Source organism: Podarcis melisellensis, assembly GCF_964234715.1.
Source record: "Podarcis melisellensis genome assembly, chromosome: 4".
Lineage (NCBI taxonomy): Eukaryota > Metazoa > Chordata > Lepidosauria > Squamata > Lacertidae > Podarcis > Podarcis melisellensis.
The window spans coordinates 96,061,318-96,085,718 of NC_138531.1; the positions used below are offsets into that span (position 1 = coordinate 96,061,318).

The 24,401-nt window shown below is 46.6% G+C and overlaps 2 long non-coding RNA genes across 3 annotated transcripts in view; one reads left to right on the forward strand and one right to left on the reverse strand.

Annotated features, from left to right (window-relative positions):
- LOC309369440 overlaps window positions 1-24,401 on the forward strand; it is a 352,208-nt gene that overhangs the window by 21,823 nt on the left and 305,984 nt on the right. The gene's annotated exons all lie outside the window — the stretch shown is intronic.
- LOC309369389 lies at window positions 13,897-17,518 on the reverse strand. 2 transcript variants are annotated; one of them, XR_014168082.1, is made up of 3 exons: window positions 17,180-17,518; window positions 15,042-15,229; window positions 13,897-13,993 (listed from the first exon to the last, which is right to left on the reverse strand). It is a non-coding gene; the product is annotated as an uncharacterized lncRNA (long non-coding RNA). The 2 variants fall into 2 exon arrangements; XR_014168081.1 differs by lacking the exon at window positions 15,042-15,229.

A 24,401-nucleotide genomic window follows, 5' to 3' on the forward strand; every position in this document is an offset into this window, starting at 1 on the left:
TACACTTTGGTCATCTCCAGCCTTCAGGGACTTGGCTTGCTGCTCAGAAAATAGGCAGCTGCCTTATAGCAAGTCTGACCGTTGGTTCATCTAGCTTCTAGGTTTGATTACTGCAATCCACTCTACATGGAGATGCCCTAGAAGACAACCTGGAAATGTCAACTGCTCCAAAATGCAACAGCCAGGTGACTGGCTGGGTTGCCTTCAAAACTCACATAACCATGTTGTGCTGGTCCGGGGGGGGGGGGTTACCGTGCGGCATGGTCCATGTCCAGTCCGAGGCTGTAGCGGGGTCCATGGCAGGGAGTCGGGTGAGGTCAGGAACTCTGGCAGAAAGCAGGACAGGGTGCCGGCAGGAACAGGTAACCAACGATGTTGCTCTCGCAACCTGGGACTGGGAGGGCTGGCCTTTATCTCCTCTGAGGCATAGGGCGGCCCCGGTCCACAGGTGACTCGCCTCTCCTGGCCTGGAGGCGAGCACTCCTCCTGCGGGAACTTAGTTCCCTCCGCCTCTCTGCCCTGAGCCTCTGTAGCTCAGGAGAGGCTGGAGGGTTACCGGACCCAGAGGCAACCTCAGCTTCCCCTGACAGGGCTGAGAGTGGAGCACCTGCAGGCAATGGGTCCTCCATCACCTCTGGAGCCAAAGTGGATTCAGCTGGTGTCTGCTCCTGAGGATCCGGCACAGGTGAGGGCCCTTCAGATTCAAGCCCCTGCCCTGGCTCAGCTGGCCCTGGAGGCGGGGACTCCTGTGCAGGCTGGGATTCCTCAGGTTCAGCCTCTGAATCAGATTCCCAGGCCATCACACATGTTCTAAAATAGCTGCATTAGCTGCCACTTCATTTCTTGACCCAGTTTAAGGTGCTTATGCTACTTTTTAAAGCCACAAGTGACCTTGGCTCCAAATATCTGAAAGATCACCTTCTTTCCCCACAGGGGGTGTTAAAATTAGTAGAAGGGACCTTCTTACAGTGGTATCTCAGTTTTTGAACAGCTTAGTTCACGAACAACTTGGAACCCCAACGCTGTAAAACTGGAAGCAGGTGTTCCAGTTTCCGAACTTTTTTCTGGAAGCTGAACATGTTCCATTTTGAGTCCCCCTGTGTTTCCTGTTGCACTGCTAATTTACGTCCCCCCCCATTGTAATTCAAGCCTTCCGTTTCCGATTGCAGTGTTCTGAGGTGATATTTGGTGCTTTTGTTTTTGCTATTTATTTTGTGTTTTTTGTTTTGAGGCTTTTTTGGTTAATTTGTTTTTGTGACTGTGTTGATCCCAGTTCAGCTACTGATTGATTGATTGATTGATTGTATGCGTGCGGAAATGGATAAAAGCCCCCCACCCAAACAATGACTATCATCAGCGCAGGTAAGTTTGTTTGTTTTTTGAGCGTATGCTGGAGAATGTTAGCCACTTAGGGTAGTGATGTAGCTGGATATCAAATCCAAACACCTCCTCCTCCTCCTCCTCCTCCTCCTCCTCCTCCTCTTCTTCTTCTTCTTCTTCTTCTTCTTCTTCTTCTTCTTCTTCTTCTTCTTCTTCACACCATTGATTCTAGCTAATCAGGGATCCAAAACGAACACTTCTTCAGACATTCCACCACGATATCTGAAAAACAATTTTGATTCTGATATATTGTCAAGCAACAACCCCGTTTTCAAATCAGCCCCTAGCCATTTGGAATTTGTGAAATCTGGAAGCATGCAACGTGTGAATCTGAATCGTGACGTTTTGTAAAATTTATAAAATTTGCCTTGGGACAGTCTTTAAACCTCTTTTGTTGACCACCAGCATTTTTAAGTTGGGAATAGAGTGGTTGCTTTGGCAGACGATCATCAGGCATCCGCACAACATGACCAGTCCAACAAAGTTGATGTTGAAGAATCATTGCTTCGACACGGGTGATCTTTGCTTCTTCCAGTACACTGACATTAGTCTGCTTGTCTTCCCAGGTGATGTGTAAAAATTTTCCGAGACACCGTTGATGGAATCTTTCAATGAGTTGGAGATCACAATTATAAGTGGTCCATGTTTCACAAGCATACAGTAAGGTTGGTAGTACAATAGCTTGGCAAACAAGCATTTTGGTTTCCCTGCTGATGTCCTGGTCCTCAAACACTCTGCACTTCAATCAGGAGAAAGCTGCACTCACAGAGCTCAGGCAATGCTGGATTTCAGCATCATGTTGATCCACCCAACTCAACCTGGGAGAATGTGGATGTCTGGCTGATTCCCTCAAGGTGACCGCAATGCTGTTCTCTTCTTCCTGGGCATGCCATCAAATGATGATGCACTCTGTTGCCCTCTATCAGAAAGAATGACATAATTGCCTTCTTCAGGAGTCCTCTTTCATCCTTCTCTGAATAATCATATTGGCTACAGCCAGAGACAACATAGAGCTCTAGACGGATCACCGAGATCCTGAGACGCAGCAGTTCCTTTGCTTCCAGATGTGAGAGGATGCCTTTAATATATGTGTCAGCGTGCGTTTAAGGCTTTATTATAATTAATAATCCTAATTTATCGCCCAGCTCCACCTGTAACTTAAACAAGGAGAGAGCTCTTTATCATTCCCCTCCATCTCTGCTGCCCTCGGAGCAATTTAGCATTTGTCAAGAAGAAATAAGAGCAGCAAAGACCTTTCTCCATTGCAGGGCAATCCGGGGACGTTCCAGAAATGGATGGGAAAAAGAGAAAGGACGGGAATAAATCTTTGGCACTCAAAGCTCCAGATCCCCTTTTCTCTATTTAATAACAAAAAGATTTACTTTGCATACTTCCCCCCACCGAAAGGAATTCTGTGTGTGCTCGCGATGTTAATAATGCAAAAAGGGATTTGACAATGTAGGGCTGGTTCAGACCCTATTTGTTCCACTTGTCCAAACCCCTGCTCAGTTTCTCAAGGAAACAAAACTTCATAGGACCATAATAAACCCAGTCGGATTTCTCTGGAGCATAAGTTGATTAGAAAAATCTGCTGGATCAGGCCAGAGCCCATCTTGTTCAGCATCCTGTTCTCACAGTGGTCAACCAGAGCTTATTATGGGAAGCCCACAAGCAGGACTTGAGCACAAGAACAACTCTCCTGTGGTTTCAAGCATTGTGCTCCACTTGGGGCTACCTTTGAAGGTGACCCGGAAACTACAACTAATCCAGAATGCGGCAGCTAGACTGGTGACTGGGAGTGGCTGCTGAGACCACATAACACCGGTCTTGAAAGACCTACATTGGCTCCCAGTACGTTTCCGAGCATATGGAGCACTGTTATACAGTGGCTCCGCTCCTGAGCTGTGTTCAGAAAGTGGTGTTGGGGGATGTGTTCAGACCCCTGGGCTCTCACTTGTGGGGTGCCTCAGGGTTCTGTCCTCTCCCCCATGCTTTTAAACATGTACATGCAGCCGCTGGGAGAGATCAGGCGATTTGGGCTGGGTGTCCATCAATATGTGGATGATACCCAGCTCTACCTCTCTTTTAAATCGGAACCAGTGAAGGCAGTGAAAGTCCTGTGTTGGTGCCTGGAGGCAGCTGGAGGATGGATGGCAGCTAATGGATTGAGGTTGAATCCTGACAAGACAGAAGTACTATTCTTGGGGGACAGGGGGTGGGCTGGTGTGGAGTACTCCCTGGTCCTGAATGAGGTAACTGTGCCGCCGAAGGACCAGCTGCGCAGCCTGGGACTCATTTTGGACTCACAGCTGTCCATGGAGGCACAGGTCAATTCTGTGTCCTGGGCAGCTATCTACCAGCTCCATCTGGTATGCAGGATGAGACCCCACCTGCCCGCAGACTGTTTTGCCAGAGTGGTGCATGCTCTGGTTGTCTCCCGCTTGGACTACTGTAATGCGCTTTATGTGGGGCTACCTTTGAAGGTGACCCGGAAACTACAACTAATCCAGGATGCGGCAGCTAGACTGGTGACTGGGACTGGCCACCGAGACCATATAACACCAGTCTTGAAAGACCTACACTGGCACCCAGTACATTTCCGAGCACAATTCAAAGTGTTGGTGTTGACCTTGAAAGCCCTAAACGGCCTCAGCCAAGTAGACCTGAAGGAGCATCTCCACTCCCATCGTTCTGCCTGGACACTGAGGTCCAGCTCCGAGGGGCTTCTGGCAGTTCCCTCCCTGAGAAAAGTGAGGTTACAGGGAACCAGACAGGGGGCCTTCTCGGTGGTGGCGCCCGCCCTGTGGAACACCCTCCCACCAGATGTCAAGGAGATAAACAACTGACTTTTAGAAGACATCTGAAGGCAGCTCTCTTTAGGGAAGTTTTTCATGCTTGATTGTATTTGTAATATTTTGTTGGAAGCCGCCCAGAGTGGCTGGGGAAACTCAGCCAGATGGGCAGGGTATAAATAAATTATTATTCTTATTAGAGCTGTTCGGCAGTGGGACAGGCTCCCACGTGAGCTGGCGGACTCTCCTTCCTTGGACATTTTTAAGCAGAGGTTGGATGTCCACCTGTCATGAAAGCTTGAGCTGAGATTCCTGCATTGCAGAGGGTTGGTCTGGATGACCCCGGGGTCCCTTCCAACCCTACAATTCTATGATTCCACAGGCTCCATTCACTGCAAAGCAAACACACGCACTAAATTACTCATTTGGATTGGTTCAATCATTTGCCCCCGAGGGAGGCTCATAAAACCCGAGATTAACTGGGCTGCTAAAACCTTCTCTGAGCACCTTCTCTCCATTTACCTTCCAGCCTGTGTGGTTTCTCAGATCCACGCAGCCTAAAAGCGGTGCCTTGGGGGTTGCCAACAGTTTTCTGAATGGGCTCTTGTGCCTTTAACAACACCCCAGTGCACAGAAACCCAGAAGCTTTTCCTGGCGTGCGGATGAAGAAATGGGCAAAGCTTTTCCCGTGTCGTTTCAGCACACGGGGTGGTTGTTAGCGGCACCAGTCTCTTGCCAGAAAAGAAAGGGAGGAAAGCTGGCGACCCGATTGCAGCCCTATAAAATAACTGATTGTGGATGGTGTCGAAACCACAGGGTGGCTGCCACTTTCCCTGCATAGAAAGCAGGCTGGCTGTGGCCTTTTGTTTCCTGGCAGCACAATCTGAACCAGATAATACTAATACTAATAATAATAATAATAATAATAATAATAATAATAATAATTTATACCCTGCCCTCCCCAGCCAAGGCCAGGCTCACGGCGGCTAACAAGCAATAATAAAAACAAGTTGAATGAATACAACTTAAAAACAAGATTAAAATACAACATTAAAATATTGAAACAATAAAATATTAAAATGCAGCCTCATCACAGGAGGAGAAAGGAAAAAGAAAAAAGAAAGAGGGGGAGGGAATCAAATTGGCTCCAAGCCAAAGGCCAGGCAGAACAACTCTGTCTTACAGTCCCTGAGGAAAGAAATCAGATCCTGCAGGGCCCTGTCTCATGAGACAGAGCGTTCCACCACGCTGGGGCCAGTGTTGAAAAGGCCCTGGCTCTGGTTGAAGCTAATCTAACTTCCTTAGGGCCCGGGACCTCTAGGGTGTTGCTATTTATGGCCCTTGAGGCTCTCCATGGGGCATACTGGAGAGGCGGTCCTGTAGGTACGAGGGTCCTAGGCCATGAAGGGCTTTAAAGGTCAAAACCAGCACCTTGAACCTGACCCTGTACTCCACCGGGAGCCAGTGCAGCTGGAAAAGCACTGGATGAATATGCTCCCATGGCAGAGACCCCGTGAGGAGCCTTGCTGCAGCATTCTGCACCCGCTGGAGTTTCTGGGACAGCTTCAAGGGCAGCCCCAAATGTTGTTGTTGTTCTCTAATTCTCTCATAGTTTCTTTTTTTTAAAAAAAAAAAAACTTTATTCCAAAACCGAAAAAGAATTAGAAACATCAAATTCAAAATCCATATTCGTTTTGTAACATAAGCCTATTACATAGTTGACTAGATTAAAATATACCTAATTGCTATAGACGTCCCTTTGCTATATATAAATGCAACGCAATTAGAAATATTATATTAGAATTTTTTATAAATTCCCCTTCACCCATGTGTGATCTCAGTATTTTTTTAAAAAATTATTCCATCTTGTTGTGTTGTTGTAGTTTAATAATTATTTGATTCTTTTATTATTTCCTTGCTTACCCCTGCATGTTTTACACATTATCTATTAATATTCCAGTTCTGGAACCATATTTTTTCATGTATTCCTTCACTCCATCCCACTCTTTAATTATTCTCTGATTTCAATCAGATCAATCATCATGGGTCCCCAAATGTTGTTGGACTACAACTCCCATCATCCCTGAGCTCTGGCCTTGCTAGCTAGGGGTGATGGGGGTTTTAGTTCAACAACATCTGGGGACCCACAGGTTGAGAAAGGCTGCTTTAGATTTTTCCTTTTGCGTGGACAGGCGGAGTCCCCCAGATCCCGAGCGCCCCCCCGTCATGTGGAATAACGACTCAAGACAACGTGCTATGGGATTAAATTGGCCACAACTTTATTAAATTTCAAATGTGGGTAGACACTGGCACAGGCATTGGGCGTTCTCCCTCCCCAGTCCCCAGCCGGGGACCTAGGGAGCATCAGGGTTATCCAGTGTGTGCGTGGGGGATGGGCCGGCTCTGGAGAACATATGTTCAAGCAGAGATAGCCGCCCCCATTACGCCGCCGCCGCAGGGGAGAGCAATGACAACCTCTCGGCGTACGGTCAAAGCCTCCCTTCAGAAACCCCTTTAACGGGGAACCCTAGTATCGCCGCCACAAAGAGGAAGATAGACTAAAGGATTCCGCCCAAGGCCTGATACTCCCAAAGTTGTGTCTTGTTTTGCTACGGGAAAGGCGAAACCTGCCAATGCAGGCAAATTCCTTTCCGGCCCTTTAACAGCGACCTTGATGTAGCAGCGCCCGCATACCTGTGAAGAAAAGTTAACCTGCAAAGTGAAGAAAAGTTAACCTGCAAATCAAGACATTAACTGAGGGTGGGTAGGGTGGGAGAAGCTCTGGAGCCAAGTGAGGATTCCCAGCTAAGATCCTCCCTTTATTGTGTGGGCAGGTCGTCCCTCCCCTACCTGGCCTGGTCTCCTTGGAAACGCATGCCCCAGGTGGGATTGGATAGCTGACTGAGGTAGGCGGAGACCTCCAGGTATCCCACCTGAGGGAAGGCGAAGCCAAGCCTATGCTGATGGAGCCGCTCCAGATCTAGGGGCTGCGCGCGTCCACACAAAGGGCTTCCCCCGTTTTAATGCGGGGAGTGGTCATTCCTCTCTGGCTGCATACACACAGCATACATTTAATGCACAGAGCTTTCCCCCAAAGAACCCTGGCAGTTTACCCATCGCCAAGCTACAATTCCCAGCACCATTCACAAACTACAGTTCCCAGGGCAGGGGCAGTCCTGTGCTTTTAGCTGACCTTTAAATGTGTGGTTTGTGTGCACAGCTTCTCCCTTCCTTGGCAGCAAGCGTTCTTTTCATTTTGGATCTGATAGCTCCGTCAAAGAGATCTTCTGTTCGGCTTGGGTCTCTTTTGCCCACACATCCTGCTTGCCTGCCAGGATCTGCTCACAGCGGCAGCCAAGAACACACCAAGGACGTTGAGCCAGCCAGCGACTGGATCGCCTTCAGACAGCATCACCCACTTGGAGCCAGGACTGGCTAGCATCTCCATGAAGAATGCCATTTTGCATTTGAATATCCTCATTACCATCTTGGCAAGCTTTTCCCCTCCAAGGCCTCTTGCCAGATCAGGAGCAGAATCAACTAGCAAACCATCTCATTTGTTTTTAAAATCCAACCTGCGCCAGTTTTTCTCTATCTCCTATGGGCTGTACAGTGGTACCTTGGTTCTCGACCTTAATCCATTCCAGGAGTCTGTTCAACTCCCAAAACTGCTGAAGGAGCGTCTCCACCCCATCATTCAGCCTGGACACTGAGGTCCAGCTCTGAGGGCCTTCTGGCGGTTCCCTCATTGCGAGAAGTGAGGCTACAGGGAACCAGACAGAGGGCCTTCTCGGTAGTGGCACCCGCCCTGTGGAACGCCCTCCCATCAGATGTCAAAGAGATAAAGAATTACCTGATATTCAGAAGACATCTTAAGGCAGCCCTGTTCAGGGAAGTTTTTAACATGTAACGCTGTATTGTTTTTAACACTTGATTGGGAGACGCCCAGAGTGGCTGGGGAAACTCAGCCAGATGGGCGGGGTATAAATAATAAGTTATTATTTTTATTATAAACCAAGGCACGGCTTCTGATTGGCTGCAGGAGCTTCAAGTGGAAGCCACGTTGGAAGTTCGGCTTCTGAAAAATGTTCGCAAATGGAAACACTTACTTCTGGGTTTGCGGCGTTTGGGAGCCAAAACCTACGAGTACCAAGGCGTTCAAGAACCAAGGTACAATTTTATTTGGTGAAGTCCTACTCCAAGTAGATGCATTGGGAGCAATGGACATAACTTTCTCAGGTACATTCGTCTCAGTTCTACTCTGAGTGTGACTTTGTTGTTGGCGTCTGTCTGTCTCGAGAGACAATGGAGTGTGCCTCTGGGGGTGAAGTCAAACCGCTACATTAGCACCACCAAAGTGACCTACCTGGGGCGCAAGCCTAGGCAGTGTGTCTGGAGGTCCTGAGCTGCCCAGATGACAAGACCCCCTTCTTGGCCTTGCCGATGTGGTCCAAAGGAAAGAAGAGTGATACTTTTTGCACCAGCTTGGCTGCAGGGGAACCTTATCAGCCTGTGCACCAATCCACTGTGGACCATATTTTGACAGGTGAGTGGAACCACCCACCTGTCGATCGGCTCATGTCACAATGTCAGGTGATTCAGATTACAAGATGGAAGGAGGGACGGGCCTGTCTCTGATCTTAGCATTGTGGTCAACAACACTAAGATTCCAAACTAAGATTTCTGTTGCCCCACAGTGCTAAGATCAGAGATAAGCCTCTGCTTGCTCCTTAAAAGGCATCAAGCAGAGAGCTGTAGTCCCACAGTGCTAAGATCAGAGATAAGTCTCTGCTTGCCCTTTAAAAGATCTCAGGCAAAGGTTTATCTCTCAGTGCTGTAGTCCCACAGTGCTAAGATCAGAGATAAGTCTCTGCTTGCCCTTTAAAAGATCTCAGGCAAAGGCTTATCTCTGTGTTGTAGTCCCACAGTGCTAAGATCAGAGATAAGTCCCTGCTTGCCCTTTAAAAGACCTCAGGCAAAGGCTTGTCCCTTATCTTAGCGCTGTGGTCCCACAGCACTTAAATCAGAGATAAGCTTCCACTTGCTGTTGAAAAGGCGCTATGAAATGGACCCTGCAACCTTGTGATAGCGTTTCACAGAAAGAGCCAAAAAGGAAGGCATCATCAACATCATTTTTAATTTGTATACTGTCTTTCTCTCTTACAATGCTCAAGGCGGTTTACAAGCTGAAGAAAGAAAAAAATGTACATCTTATAACCATCTAATGCAATACAAAAATGTGATAATGAAACATAACTTTAAAATAAGCAACCTGCGTCAAAAAAGTAACATTCTACAATCATTAGAGTATAAAAAATAACAATATCAACATATAAAAGTTAAGCAGAAATCCACTGTTACAAAAAATAATTTCTTTTTAAAAAATATTTTATTAGCAATTTCAACATATCAAAACATATCCTATTCATTATTTTTCCCCTTCCCGCCCCACCTCCCCATCAACGCCCCCCAAGACTTCCCTCAGTTCCTCGCTCTCATTTCTCCACAAATATTATTCTCTGCATATTGTAAAAGTGTATAAATCTTTATATTATCTGTCTGTTAACAATGAATAAATTTGTGTATGTTTATTCAAAACCGGCCAAGGAGTCCAGTTCATTTTGTTGCCTTTTTAAGTACTATGTAAAAAGTTCCCATTCTTCTTTGAAATCACAGTTGTGCCTATCTCGCAGTTTGTATGTCAGTTTAGCCAGTTCAGCAATAAATAATTTCTAAACCTTAATCAATTTTGTTGTTGTTTAGTTGTTTAGTCATGTCCGACTCTTCGTGACCCCCTGGAGCAGAGCACGGCAGGCACTTCTGTCTTCCACTACCTCCCACAGTTTGGTCAAACTCATGCTGGTAGCTTCGAGAACACTGTCCCACCATCTCGTCCTCTGTCGCCCCCTTCTCCTTGTGCCCTCCATCTTTCCCAGCACCAGGGTCTTTTCCAGGGAGTCTTCTCTTCTCGTGAGGTGGCCAGAGTATTGGAGCCTCAGCTTAAGGATCTGTCCTTCCAGTGAGTACTCCGTGCTGATTTCCTTCAGAATGGATCGGTTTGATCGTCTTGCAGTCCATAGGACTCTCAAGTGCTGCTCCTCCAGCACCAGAATTCAAAAGCACCAATTCTTCGGCGATCAGCCTTCTTTATGGTCCAGCTCTCACTTCCATACATCACTACTGGGAAAAGCATAGCTTTAACTATATGGACCTTTGTTGGCAAGGTGATGTCTCTGCTTTTTAAGATGCTGTCTAGGTTTGTCATTGTTTTTCTCCCAAGAAGCAGGCATCTTTTAATTTTGTGACTGCTGTCACCAATAAAACAATACAAATTGAGAAGCAGAGACTAGAGGCTGGGGCAAGGCAGGTTCAAGGAGGCCTTGCTTGACAAAGTCTCTCCCCTCAAAATCCACAGTGCTTGTTCCAATGTGCTCTTGTGCCGCACGAGTTGTGCCCCGACAGCTGGAGAAGCAGGGCTCTGATTTCGACTCTCACGGTCTCTTGGGCTGGCCACGATTCACAGCTGGAACTGGCAGAGAGGCGGCTTGGTTGCGTAGGGAGAGTTGGACGGCGTAAGGAGCAAGCGCCGCACCTCAACACGGCAGCGTACGATATCCTGAGCAAGACGGGGGGGGGAGGGGGGGATTTGGCAAGGAACAGGGGATCCCTGCTCCTAATTTACTCCTTGAAGAGCAGCCTTCCAAGAGCATCGTTCGAGGGCTGCGCAAGCCTTTATTGAAAGCCTCCAAAGTGTTTATAGGACAATTTGTGCGCAGCAAGTTTCCCTGGAAGAGGCTCAGATCGGAGGGAGAGAGAGAGTGTGTGTGTGTGGAGTGGAGTCGAGGAGGGCTTGCTGTTGTTCGTTAGAGGCCCGATACTCATTGATATGAACACACTGGGAATCAAGTCATCTAACAGATGTTTGCGATTTAAAGAAAAGTCTCTGGAAGGGAGAGAAAATACTTGGCAGGCTGCGGGGAAACGGGTGAAAATCAAACAGTTCATTCCTGGGTGCAATCATAGCCAAATCTATTCTTTGCGTATGTTTGGGGGGGGGGAGGGAATGTGGGGAGAAGGGGGTATGGTATTTTATGTGCGTAAAGGACCTGGAATCGGACCCTCTGAAGGTTTATAGAGTGTTCATCTTTCCAAAGAGGTAGCTCTATTGCATTCTTCAGCCCTGAATGTCTGCAAAAATGAATTCTTTTTTTTTTTTTAAAAAAAGGATAGGAACTGCACGAGTTCAATGCTCCCTGCGTACACTTGACCGTGGCTGCACATTTTTAGGCATGATGCGGGGTGGTGGTGGCTATTGATGTATGACCCTATCCACACAATTGCCTACGGGTAGAGGGATCTGTCAATTGCAGTTTCTTCCGGTTTCTCATTTTGCAGTTCCTAAATTCAGATCTCCAATTTGCCACATTAGTTTTTGCATTTTTTTAAAAAGCCCTCATCAAAATCTATCAGCATCTAAGTGTACATCTTGCATGCCATTTTGCCTTAAATATACACATTTCTGCAAGGCAAGATTCCCCCCAAATGCATTTATGTATGTTATTCTCAGTATTATACGCATTTATATGCACACTTTATCCTAGTGTATGCATTTTTTGACATATTACTGAGCTGGAAAAGTGCACAGCAAAATTCAGAGAAGCACAGATTCCAGAAGGTGGCTGGGTTCCAGTTCATGTATTATTTCAAAAAGTGTTACTTGGGCAAATTTGTCTTTAAATGAGAAATGAATACAATTTCTCCCCATCACTATCAATCGTGTGGTTTTTTTTTCCAAAGGAGTGAATGGCAGCCTTAGGGTCCCTGATAAGCTGAGTGATTAATGTGCAAAACATCCAGCGATTGTGCAAATCCCCCTGGCCACACAGAGAATGTGCATATGATCTGTCTATGAAAAGGAATTGTGCACATTTCCTGGTCAATATATATAATCCTCCTTTGGGGAACGTATATATCTCAACTGAATTTTGTACATTCTGCAGCCATTATGAATAATCTACAACAGGCTTTAGGGTATGTGCATCTCAGCTGAATTTTGTACGTTCTCCAGCCAGCATGCAATATGGAGTCCACCAACATCTGGAGGGCCACAATTTTCCCATTCTTGCTGTAGAATCACCCCCCCCCATTCTTCTAATTGACCTGAAAGTAGGGTGAATGGAACAGTGGCAAAACAAGGCATTAGAACAGAAACATCTGCCAAACCCAAATGTCTGTTTTGCATAATATTTGTCCCGCAGGGAAGCATTCTGCCATGCAGATGCTGTTGTGTTCCTTGCAGAAAATAATGCAATGACAAGGACTAAGGCATCTGAGTGTTCTCCATCTGCGGTTGGACACCAACTCCCCTTCGGCCCCATGATGACCAACTGGTCAGAATGATGGGAGCTTTGGTCAATATGGATAGTGTCAGGGAACTGACATCGGAGCCGAGTGGAGAGGTTAGGCTCCCTAATGACGCCGGAGAGGGAACAAGCAAGGGGAGAGAGAGAGCTTCCGCTGGGGAAGGAAACCAAGGTGACACCAGGAAGAAAGGAGAGGCTGAGAGTACTTTGGAGGGGAGGCTCCGAGACTCTTCCAGCGAGGTCAGTGAGGAGAGTGCAGGACCACCGCTTGGCACACCCACTCTGCGCAGAAGGCTTCCGCGCAGAGAAGCGAGGAGGAGGTTGTCTGTTAAGGAATTCTTATGTTGGAGGAAGTTTAGGAAACGCCCACTGACAGATTCTGCCAGTGACTGAGACAGTCGCGTTTTAGGGCTGTCAAACCGGGGAAAGGTCCAGCTATACTACCAGCTCGGAGCAGTTTGGAATTTACGCACAAGCAACCCTAATTCCCATTACAGATAGATTTAAAATATGGACGGTGAAAGAATATGCAGTTGAAAATATTGATAATAGGACCCATGGAAGAGATGATGGGAAGTCTAGAGATTCAGAGAAATTTCTAAATCTGAGTATGTACAGTCATACCTGTGTGTGCGTAGACGCAGGTTGCATTCCTCTCAGGTTGCGAATGGTGCTCCAAAACGGAGCCTCCATCGTTCAGCCCGGACACTGAGATACAGAGCCGAGGGCCTTCTGGTGGTTCCCTCATTGCGAGAAGTGAGGTTACAGGGAACCAGACAGAGGGCCTTCTCGGTAGGTGCGCCCGCCCTGTGGAACGCCCTCCCATCAGATGTAAAGGAAATAAGCAGCTATCCTATCTTTAAAAGACATCCGAAGGCAGCCCTGTTTAGGGAAGTTTTTAATATTTAATGCTGTATTGTTTTTAAAAACTCGATTGGGAGCTGCCCAGAGTGCCCAGAGTGGCTAGGGAAACATTATTATTATTATTATTATTATTATTATTATTATTATTATTATTATTATCCCATTCACAACCAGAGGTACCACTGTATTTAATACTGTTATAATTTTACACTTGAAAAATCAAATAAAAATTATTTATAAAAAATAAAATAAAAAATACCGATAATGGAGATGGAGCATGGCCCTTATGGGTAACACTGATGTTGGGTACTGACCTCTCTCTCTCTCTCTCTCTCTCTCTCTCTCTCTCTCTCTCTCTCTCTCTCTCTCTCTCTCTCTCTCCTGTAGCTGACTCTCAGAAGCTCTGCTGATCTTCCTATTGGGCCTGTAGTATTTCACTCAAGCGGAGGCCAGCTTCCTAACCGCTTCCCTGGTGAGCTGCTGAGTTTCACGGAGTGTCACTCGCCTCTTTCCTTTGACAAAATGCTCACGTTGACTGTCATGTTTTAAATGCCCGCCTCGGCCTGTTTTCAGCACCTACCCTAAACTTTTCACCTGCAGAAGGATTGCAAATGTGGATGGTGGGACAACAGCATCAGGTCTCCCAGAACGGTCAACTTGTGGTGTGTGTATGTTTAAAAAGTGGGTTCTTTAAAAAAATAAACAAACCTACAACACACATATCTGTTGCACTTTTTGTACCACCAGTTTGGTCGAAAACAGCTCCCTCCCCAAAAACATTTCTCGGCCTGGAGAAATCTAAATTATCATAGCATTAGAAGGTGTTATGTATTCAGTGCTCTGTGTTTGCCTGATCTTGAGTCTGGACTAAGGATTCTGAGCCCCTGTGTTCTGATTCAATACATGATATCCAATCACAGAACATTTCAGGATTTGAGCCTCTGCCATTGGCCTTTAAACTCTCAATCGTAATCCGCAGCTTGGAAGTTTAGAAAGCCAGTCACCTTGGGAGTGGGAGAGCCTTATCAGACTTTACCGACTGGTAGGGTGAGCGTTGCTCCTAGAACAGGGAGGAAGGAGTCAAATGACACCGAGGTTGGTTCAGAGAAAGAGTGGTACCTATTTATCTACTTTGCACTTCATTTTTTCAAACTGCTAGGTTGGCAGGAGCAGGGACCGAGCAACGGGAGCTCACCCCGTCGTGGGGATTCGAACTGCCAACCTTCTGATCAGCAAGCCCTAGTCTCTGTGGTTTAGACCACAGCACCACCCGTGTCCCTGTACATTAGATAGATAGCTTTAATTCGATCCATGTTTAATTGGTTTTTTTAAAAAAATGATGGGCTTTTTCCTACGTTTTTATCTGTTCTTACTTTTATCTGTATGGCTTCCTGAGTCCCTGTCAGGGAAAAAGATGGAGCATGAATAATAATAATAGACTCTTGATAGCTGCTATTAGCCAGTAATTTGCAACCCTCTCAAAGGTTGTCCAGAAGGGAATGCAGACCTTGGGATAGAAAAAGTTGCCATCCCTGCCCTAAGCCTTTGGGCCTGTTTGAGTTTGTCTCTAAAACCAAAAGGTCTGTCTTCCCAAAGCTGCATTCTTTCAGACTTCCTCAGCCATGCCATTGACGTTTCTCACCCTGACAGTGGCTGTGGCGGCTGATGTAGCAACAGCAGCAGCTCTCTCAAATCCCGGGCGTTGAAAAGCCGACAGCCATCCGAGGTGGAGGATGAAATGTGAGAAATGGAAGATCTCAGCTTCGCACAGCCACAGCAGGCCTTGAGAGCTCGCCGGGAGCCGTCATCGCAGTTACCGGGCAGTTGCCCCTGTCGAAACCAAATCTCCTTTGAAACGGGCCCGTTAACATGCAGCAGGAGGAGAGAAGTAAGTGGGGGTGAGAGAAGGGGGGAAATAGGACGCAGGAAAAGAGAGTATTTCATTTTCAAAAGCAGATCTAAGGTTCGGGAACAGCTCCAGCAGCGAGCAGAGGACAGTCCTTTGTGTGAAGGTATCTGCCGTTTGAAGGGTGTAGAGATATAGGAGACGACATTAATCCCAGGTGGAGCAGGAATCAAATCTCATACAATTGTGGAATTGTAGCATTGGAAGGGACCCTGAGGGTCATCTAGTCCAACCCCCTGTAACGCAGGAATCTTCAACACGCGGTCCCCCATCCAATTACGAACCATACCGGACCCTGCTTAGCTTTGCAAATGTGCGAGTAGTTTTATTGCTGCGTTGTTAGGAGATGGCGCACAATGCTAGGAGGAATGAATGCAGCATCTGGGAATTTTTTCAACTAAGAGAAAAAAGGCAAATAAGAGGCCACATGATGGATGTTTATAAAATTAGACATGGCAGGGAGAAAGCGGATAGGGGAAAGCCCCCCCCTTTCTCTTAACACTAGGACCCCCAGACAGACAATGACGCTGCATGTTGGAAGATTTGCGACAGATATAAGTCCTTTTCCACGCAGCGCATTGTTAAACCATGGAACTCCCTGCCACAGGAGGCAGGGATGGCTGCCATCTTGGATGGCTGTGAAAGAGCAGAAACTCATGGAGGAGAAGGCTTTTAAGGGTTACTAGCCCCAATGGCTATGTTCTTCCTCCACCGTTGGTCCCTTCCCTTTCCCGCCCCGACCTGGCCACAGTGATCCATGCGACGGTCACCTCCAGGCTTGACTACTGTAATTCGCTCTACGCGGGGCTGCCCTTGAAGCTGTCCCAGAAACTCCAACAGTGCAGAATCTGCAGTGAGGCTCCTCACGGGGTCCCTGCCATGGGAGCATATTCACCCAGTGCTTTTCCAGCTGCACTGGCTCCTGGTGGAGTACAGGGTCAGATTTAAGGTGCTGCTTTTGACCTTTAAAGCCCTTCACGGCCTAGGACCCTCGTACCTACGGGACCGCCTCTCCCGGTATGCCCCACGGAGGACCTTAAGGTCCATAAATAGCAACACCCTAGTGGTCCCGGGCCCTAAGGAAGTCAGATTAGCCTCAACCAGAGCCAGGGCCTTTTCAACACTGGCTCCGGCCGGGTGGAACGCTCTGTCTCATGAGACTAGGGCCCTGCGGGATCTGATTTCTTTCCGCAGGGCCTGTAAGACAGAGTTGTTCCGCCTGGCCTTTTGCTTAGAATCAGTTTGATTCCCTCCCCCTCTTTCTTTTCCCTTTCTCCTCCTGTGAAGAGGCTGTATCTTAATGTTTTAATGTTATATTTTAATCTTGTTTTTTAAATTGTATTTTAATCAACTTGCTTTAATTATTGGTTGTTAGCCGCCTGAGCCCTGTCTTGGCTGGGGAGGGTGGGGTATAAATAAAATTTATGATGATGATGATGATGATGATGATGATGATGATGATGAATGTTAAAAGGTAATCAAAAAGGACCAACTTTTTTTGGAGTAATGTGATAAAATTATATATCAGGGGAAAGATAATTTAATGAAGACTGTAATGCAACAAAGTTTGTTCAATTATCTGTATTCTATCAAAAGTCATAGCCAAATAACCAGAAAAAGGAAGCACAATTTGCTAGGGTTGATATGAAGTAGCTTCCCCTCCCCCCCCCCAGCTTGTTAAATAGCTTGGGACGTATATACCTAAAGGGGCAACTCTCCAGATACCAGTTTTTTTAGTTTTCTTTGCCCTCCCCTTAACAGCACTAAGAACATGGTCCGTTTGCTTCTAGGAGAATGGTGACTCAGTGCCACTTCCTTTTATAACTGTACACACATTCACATAAACATAGCTGTCTGGTCTCCTTGTTACTCACCTCCTTCCACTGGCCAGTTCACCTCCACATGGAAGGAGACCACCCAGTGTTGACAACCACAGCCGTTGGCCCCTGTGTTCTGCCAGAGAAGAGAGAGTGGACCGCCTTTAATTCAGCACAGCTGCCATGTGCTTTTGTGACATCACAGGCAGCCCACAGCCAATGGCAACAGCTGAGGAGGCATCACCATAACCTCCTTAGACCTCACAATGGTGGATACAGCTCAACAGCCCTTATCTGTATTGGAAGGTGAAGGTAAAGGACCCCTGGACAGTCAAATCCAGTCAAAGGCAACTATGGGGTTGCAGAGCTCATCTCACTTTCTGACCAAGAGAGCCGGCATTTCTGGGTCATGTGGCCAGCAGGACTAAACCGCTTCCGGCGCAACGGGACACCGTGACGGAAATGGTACCTATTTATCTACTTGCACTGGTGTGCTTTCGAACTGCTAGGCTGGCAGGAGCTGGGACAGAGCAACAGGAGCTCATCCCATCGTGGGGATTCGAACCGCCGACCTTCTGATCAACAAGTCCAAGAGGCTCAGTGGTTTAGACCACAGCGCCACCACAGGAGAGTGCACTTGGATCCTACTTTTGGCCTTCCCACCAGCTCCTGGTTAGCCCCTTTGAGAACAGGATGCCCCATTGGCCTGATCCTGCAGGCTGTTCTTATGTTCTTGCTCCCAAGCTCATGCTGGTCCCCTCTTCGGGCTCAGACATTACTTGAGGTCCTGCTTTTGGCTCCCACAACGAATTAGGAGCCTCCCTCTGGTCCTCTGACTCTCTGAGCTCCTCCCCCTGTTCTTCAGGATCGGTCCATCCCCTCACAAGACCTGCCAAGAAAAATAAAGAATTTATTCATGTATGCTACAACAACGGCAAGAGTCTTGATGGCACAAGGATGGAAGAAGGAGGAAACCCCGACAAAAGAACAGTGGCAAGAGAAATCAATGAATTGTGCAGAACTGGCGAAACTCACATACAAACCGCGAGATAAGGACAACTGCGACTTCAAAGAAGAATGGGAACTTTTTACAAATTGCTTAAAAAGACAACAAAGGTAAATTAGATAACCAAGAGACGTGTGGTGAATGCGGTGGAAGTCTTTTATAATATTTTAACTAGGATTTATATATCGTAATGTTTGAAGTATGAATTTGGAATAATTGATTATGAAAAGTGTTTTTTCTCTTCATTCTTTTTCTCACTTCTTTCTTTTATCTTTTGTCTTCTTTTCTAGTCTGCATTCTGGAAAATTGTGTAGATAAATGTTTTAATGTATGGTTATGTATTGCTTCTGTTTCTTTTTTTCTTTTCATTTTTTTGGTAACATTTAATAAAAAATAATAAAAATAATAAAAATAAAAAGACAACAAAACGAATTGTACTCATTGGCAGGTTTTGAATAAACATACACAAATTTATTCATTGTTTACATAGCAGACAGATAATATAAGGATTTATACAATTTTACAGTATGCAGAGAGTAATATGTGTTGAGAAATCAAAGAGAGGAGCTGAGGGAAGTCTCGGGGGGGAGGGAGGGTTTGATGGGGAAGTGGGGGGGAAAGGGGGGGAAATAATGAATATGATATGTTTTGATATTTTATGTTGAAATTGTTAATAAAAGATCGGTCCATCCCCTCCATGACATTGCCATCGGGTTCAGGACATGAATGGATCAGCCTCCACTCAGTTGCTTTCCCTCCACACCTCACAGGACCACATCCGTGGAGCAGGTGCTAGCTGGCAACATCTCCCGTACGCCGCAAAGAACCGCCAGACCCAGGCGACCGTAATTTCTAAGCACAAAGAGGACCGAGTACCTCGACACGTCAGAGGAGCCCCTTGCTTCCCATGGTAAAACCAGGAACAGATTCCAGGTGTAGCTTTGTGATTATTATATACCAAGAAGTCAGCCATCTGTGCATGGTGTGTTCCTGCATCGTTTTCTTTCTTCCGTGGATGAGAAAGGGCGATTTGGGGGTGGGAACCATTAAGTGTTATTAGGTGAAGAGAATTTGGATTCCTGTTCCAAAGTTCTCCCTTCAGGCTAGGAACAATTTCCTGCCGCTCTTCCCTCCCCCAACCCCGCCAGACACTTTGAGATGAGGAAAGGACTTCAAAGAGGCGTTCTCAAAGCATACCCTCGCCGCCCGCACCCCCCCGAAAAACGACAGGCATCCGTTAGCAAAAGTATCCATGTTGTGATACGCCACAGATTGCTGCGGTTTGCAAACCAGGCCCCGGGGTCACGAACGGCTGGATCTGCAGTTAATGCGACTTGACAGCTCGTATTATATTCTCTCGCTCATGGATGGTAGAGCCAGGTCCCGTTACATACGGAGGAAATCCCTCCGGGTCAAGGTGGAAGAAACATAGCGGAGAGCTCCGTATTCCCAGGGAAGCCATTACCCTCCAGAGCACCGTACGGCACTGCCTGTGCCAAGAGGAGAAATTAGCAGTAAAGATTGAGCCCAGGCAGCAAGTGCGGAAACGCAAGAGGTGTCGCCGGTGGCAGAAGCGACCCAGCATTTTCCAGCCCGAGGGCTGCATTCACTTCTGAACATGGCTCAGGACCGCAATACCTCAAGGACCGCCTCTTTCCATATGAACCTACCCGGACCCTGAGATCACCTTCTGAGGCCTTCCTTCATGTGCCACCTCCTCGAGAGGTCTGGAGGGTGGCAACAAGGGAACGGGGCCTTCTCTGCAGTGGCTCCCCGTCTGTGGAATGCTCTCCCCAGGGATGTTTGCTTGGCACCTTCATTATACAACCTTTAGGCGGCAGGCAAAAACGTTCCTTTATAACCAGGCCTTTGGTTGATCTGTTGTCTTTGTCCATGGGGTTTTCTTGGCAGGTACACTGGATTGGCTTGCCGGTTCCTGCTCCAGGTGGATAACGTTTAGTCAAAACTCTCTACTATGACCTGTCCATCTTGGTGCCCTGCTCGGCATAGTTCATAGCTTCTCTGAGTTATTCAAGCCCCTTCGTCACGGCAAGGCAGTGATCCATGAAGGAGGAGACTCTTGAGAGTCCCATGGACTGCAAGAAGATCAAACCTATCCATTCTTAAGGAAATCAGCCTTGAGAGCTCACTGGAAGGACAGATCCTGAAGCTGAAGCTCCAATATTTGGCCACCTCATGAGAAGAGAAGACTCCCTGGAAAAGACCCTGATGTTGGGAAAGATGGAGGGCACAAGGAGAAGGGGACAACAGAGGACGAGATGGTGTGGTGTAGTGGTTAAGAGTGGTAGACTCGTAATCTGGGGAACCGGGTTCGATTCCCCGCTCCTCCACATGCAGCTGCTGGGTGATCTTGGGCTAGTCACACTTCTCTGACGTCTCTCAGCCCCACTCACCTCACAGAGTGTTTGTTGTGGGGGAGGAATGGAAAGGAGAATGTTAGCCACTTTGAGACTCCTTTGGGTAGTGATAAAGCGGGATATCAAATTGAAACTCTTCTTCTTCTACCAGCATGAGTTTGACCAAACTGCGGGAGGCAGTGAAAGACAGTAGTGCGTGGCGTGCTCTGGTCCATGGGGTCACGAAGAGTCGGATACGACTAAACGACTAAACAACAACAAATTGGTTGATCTAAGGGATGCGGGTGGCGCTGTGGGTTAAACCACAGAGCCTAGGACTTGCCAATCAGAAGGTTGGCAGTTTGAATCCCCGTGACGGGGTGAGCTCCCGTTGCTCGGTCCCTGCTTCTGCCAACCTAGCAGTTCGAAAGCACGTCAAAGTGCAAGTAGATAAATAGGTACTGCTCCGGCGGGAAGGTAAATGGCGTTTCCGTGCGCTGCTCTGGTTCGCCAGAAGTGGCATAGTCGTGATGGCCACATGACCCGGAAACTGTATGCCAGCTCCCTCGGCCAATAAAGCGAGATGAGCACCACAACCCCAGAGTCAGCCGCGACTGGACCTAATGTTCAGGGGTCCCTTTACCTTTACCTTTTGGTTGATCCTATTCACATCCAACACCCTTTTATAATGTGGCTTTTCGGGGGGTGGGTTATTGGGTTACTGCTTTTGGTTTGATTTTATATGTTGGGGTCTTGTTGTGAACCACCCTGAGACCTTTGGGTATGTTGTTGTTGTTTAGTCGTTTAGTCATGTCCGACTCTTCGTGACCCCATGGACCAGAGCACGCCAGGCACTTCTGTCTTCCACTGCCTCCTGCAGTTTGGTCAAACTCATGCTGGTATCTTCGAGAACACTATCCAACCATCTTGTCCTCCGTCGTCCCCTTCTCCTTGTGCCCTCCATCTTTGCCAGCATCAGGGTCTTTTCCAGGGAGTCTTCTCATGAGGTGGCCAAAGTCTTGGAGCCTCAGCTTCAGGATCTGTCCTTCCAGTGAGCACTCAGGGCTGATTTCCTTCAGAATGGAGAGGTTTGATCTTCTTGCAGTCCATGGGACTCTCAAGAGTCTCCTCCAGCACCATAATTCAAAAGCATCAATTTTTCGGTTATCAGCCTTCGGGTATAGGGCGGTGTATAAGTTGAATAAATAATGATGATGATGATGGGAGTTGTAGTCTAGCAATATTAGGAGGGCTACAGGTTCGCCCATCTCTGCTACTGACGTAGGACTGGATTTTGGAGAGAAGGACTTTCAGATGAGCTTCAGCCCTGGTTAAAAACTTCTGTACTCCACTTGGCGGTCCATGAAGCTGCCCCAGGGTCCTTTGCAAGGGATCTTAACACACCTTGGAAAGAAAATGGAAAAAAATGGCATGGGGTTTGTGGGGAGCGACGGCGGGCAAAGTATATTCCAGCTTCACACAGTAGAATAGTGTTTTCCATTAAACTTGGGGCTGTTCGTTCTTTTAATGAGCTGAGTACTGCAGTCCCGTACACATTTCAGGTAACAGGATCTCCCTCTGCACGTTTCTTTTTTCTTAACAGTGTCTGATTTAGGGATCTGCAAGGCTGTTTCCACGATTTCCAAGTTATTCCACCTTCGGTGACTCCTGTGAAGTCTGCAGCAGAGCTCCCCTGGAAAAACTATTGAAAAGCAAACCCTCTTTCACGTCCCCTATAAAATTTGGTTCTGCTCAGGGTAATTCTCCCTTCTAGACATTCAAAACCTTTACCGAATTGTTAAAAGCCATTTATCCACTGTGCGATTAAAGGACAGAATATTTTGGCAAAGGCATAGATCTTTCCTTCAGACGGGGAGTATTTTGTCTACCTCATTTACAGCGTGTACAAAGCCATATTTTTTAACATTTGAGACTCTTGCTATTTTTCCATTTTCGCTCCTACCTACCCTGACCCATAAACCAGTTTTACTCCCCTTGGTGCCACAGCCCGTCAGTCCAGATTAGAAAGTTCGGGGACTCGAACAACCCACCAATATTGACACCCACATTTCTTTCCCCCCCTCCAACGTTTATGACCCAATACAAATTTCTAAAACCCAACAGTGGATTTATTTCACTTTTTAAAGTACCGTATTTTTTTGCTCTATAAGACCCACCTTTTCCCTCCTAAAAAGTAAGGGGAAATGTGTGTGCGTCTTATGGAGCGAATGCAGGCTGCGCAGCTATCCCAGAAGCCAGAACAGCAAGGGGGGTTGCTGCTTTCGCTGCGCAGCGATCCCTCTTGTTGTTCTGGCTTCTGAGATTCAGAATATTTTTTTTCTTGTTTTCCTCTCCCAAAAACTAGGTGCGCCTTGTGGCCTGGTGCGTCTTATAGAGTGAAAAATACAGTAATTACTGTGCCAAACACGATTGTGGAAGGAAGGCTGGGCATATCTGTCAATTTTGGCTTCTCTCAGTTTCTCATCTTTCCAATCCTAAATTCAGTTCTGCACACATCCACATCAGTTTTCAATTTTATTTTATTTTTTGTTAAATATGAAAAAGAGGCCTTATGAAAATTCACCAGCATTTTAGTGCGAATTGTATACAGACGATTGTATTACTCTGCAAGTAATCATCCCTGATATAATGCATTTTAAAATCTTGTTTTCACAAATATTTGCATTTTTATACACACACTTCACTGCAGGATAGACTTTTCTGTCCACATTACTTGGTTGGAGAACTGCATTGCAAAATTCAGAGAAGTGCGAGTTTTGAAGCATAGCTGTGTTTCAATTCTCATATTATTTCAGACACAGACTTACCAAGCTAAACATTGACCATTTACAAAAATAATAGCAGATTTGAACTCCTCATGCCCAAAAACATATTTTTAAGACCCCTCAATGAATAAATTTGAAAAAATTAAGTTTCACCCCCCCCCCTAAAATGGCATGCTGGTAGTAGTAGTAGTAGCAGTAATAATAATAATAATAATAATAATAATAATAATAATAATTATTTTATTTATACCCTGCCCTCCCCAGCCAAGGCCGGGCTCAGGGTGGCTAACAAGCAATAATAAAAACAAGTTGAATGAATACAACTTAAAAACAAGATTAAAATACAACATTAAAATATTGAAACATTAAGATATTAAAATCTAGCCTCATCACAGGAGGAGAAGGAAAAGAAAAAAGAAAGAGAGGGAGGGAGGGAGGGAATCAAATTGGCTCCAAGCCAAAGGCCAGGTGGAACAACTCTGTCTTACAGGCCCTGCAGAAAAAAATCAGATCCTGCAGGGCCCTGGTCTCATGAGACAGAGCGTTCCACCAGGCCGGAGCCAGTGTTGAAAAGGCCCTGGCTCTGGTTGAAGCTAATCTGACATCCTTGGGGCCCAGGACCTCTAGGGTGTTGCTATTTATGGACCTTGAGGCTCTCCATAGGGCATACCGGGAGAGGCGGTCCTGAGTGACTCGTGATTGGCCTACCTTGCAGAAACAAAATAATTTTTGCAATTTCACAATGCTACAGAATTTAGCATCCGCTAGCAGAACAAGGGTGCAGAATTTAGAATTCTGCAAAGCAACACAAGTCTTTCAAAGCTCAGAGACGAATTCTTCTTTATCCAAAGTGTTCAATATCCTTTTTGTCTAACAAATAGAATTGGGGTAGATGGGTGTATGTTGTGGGTGAAGAACACAGATTTTTCTTTTCTTTAGAAAATGATCTCACCTAACAGTAAACGTCCCCTAATGGTCGCTCGTAGATAAATCACTGGTGCTTATTTTATTAGTGGTTTTAAATACAATAGCAGCATTTTTATGATTTGGCCCTCGACTCCATTCCCTGCCCTGACGCAGCACCTCTCCATCGGAGTTGGCTGTGGCCGTCAAACAAGGCTGGATCCCAT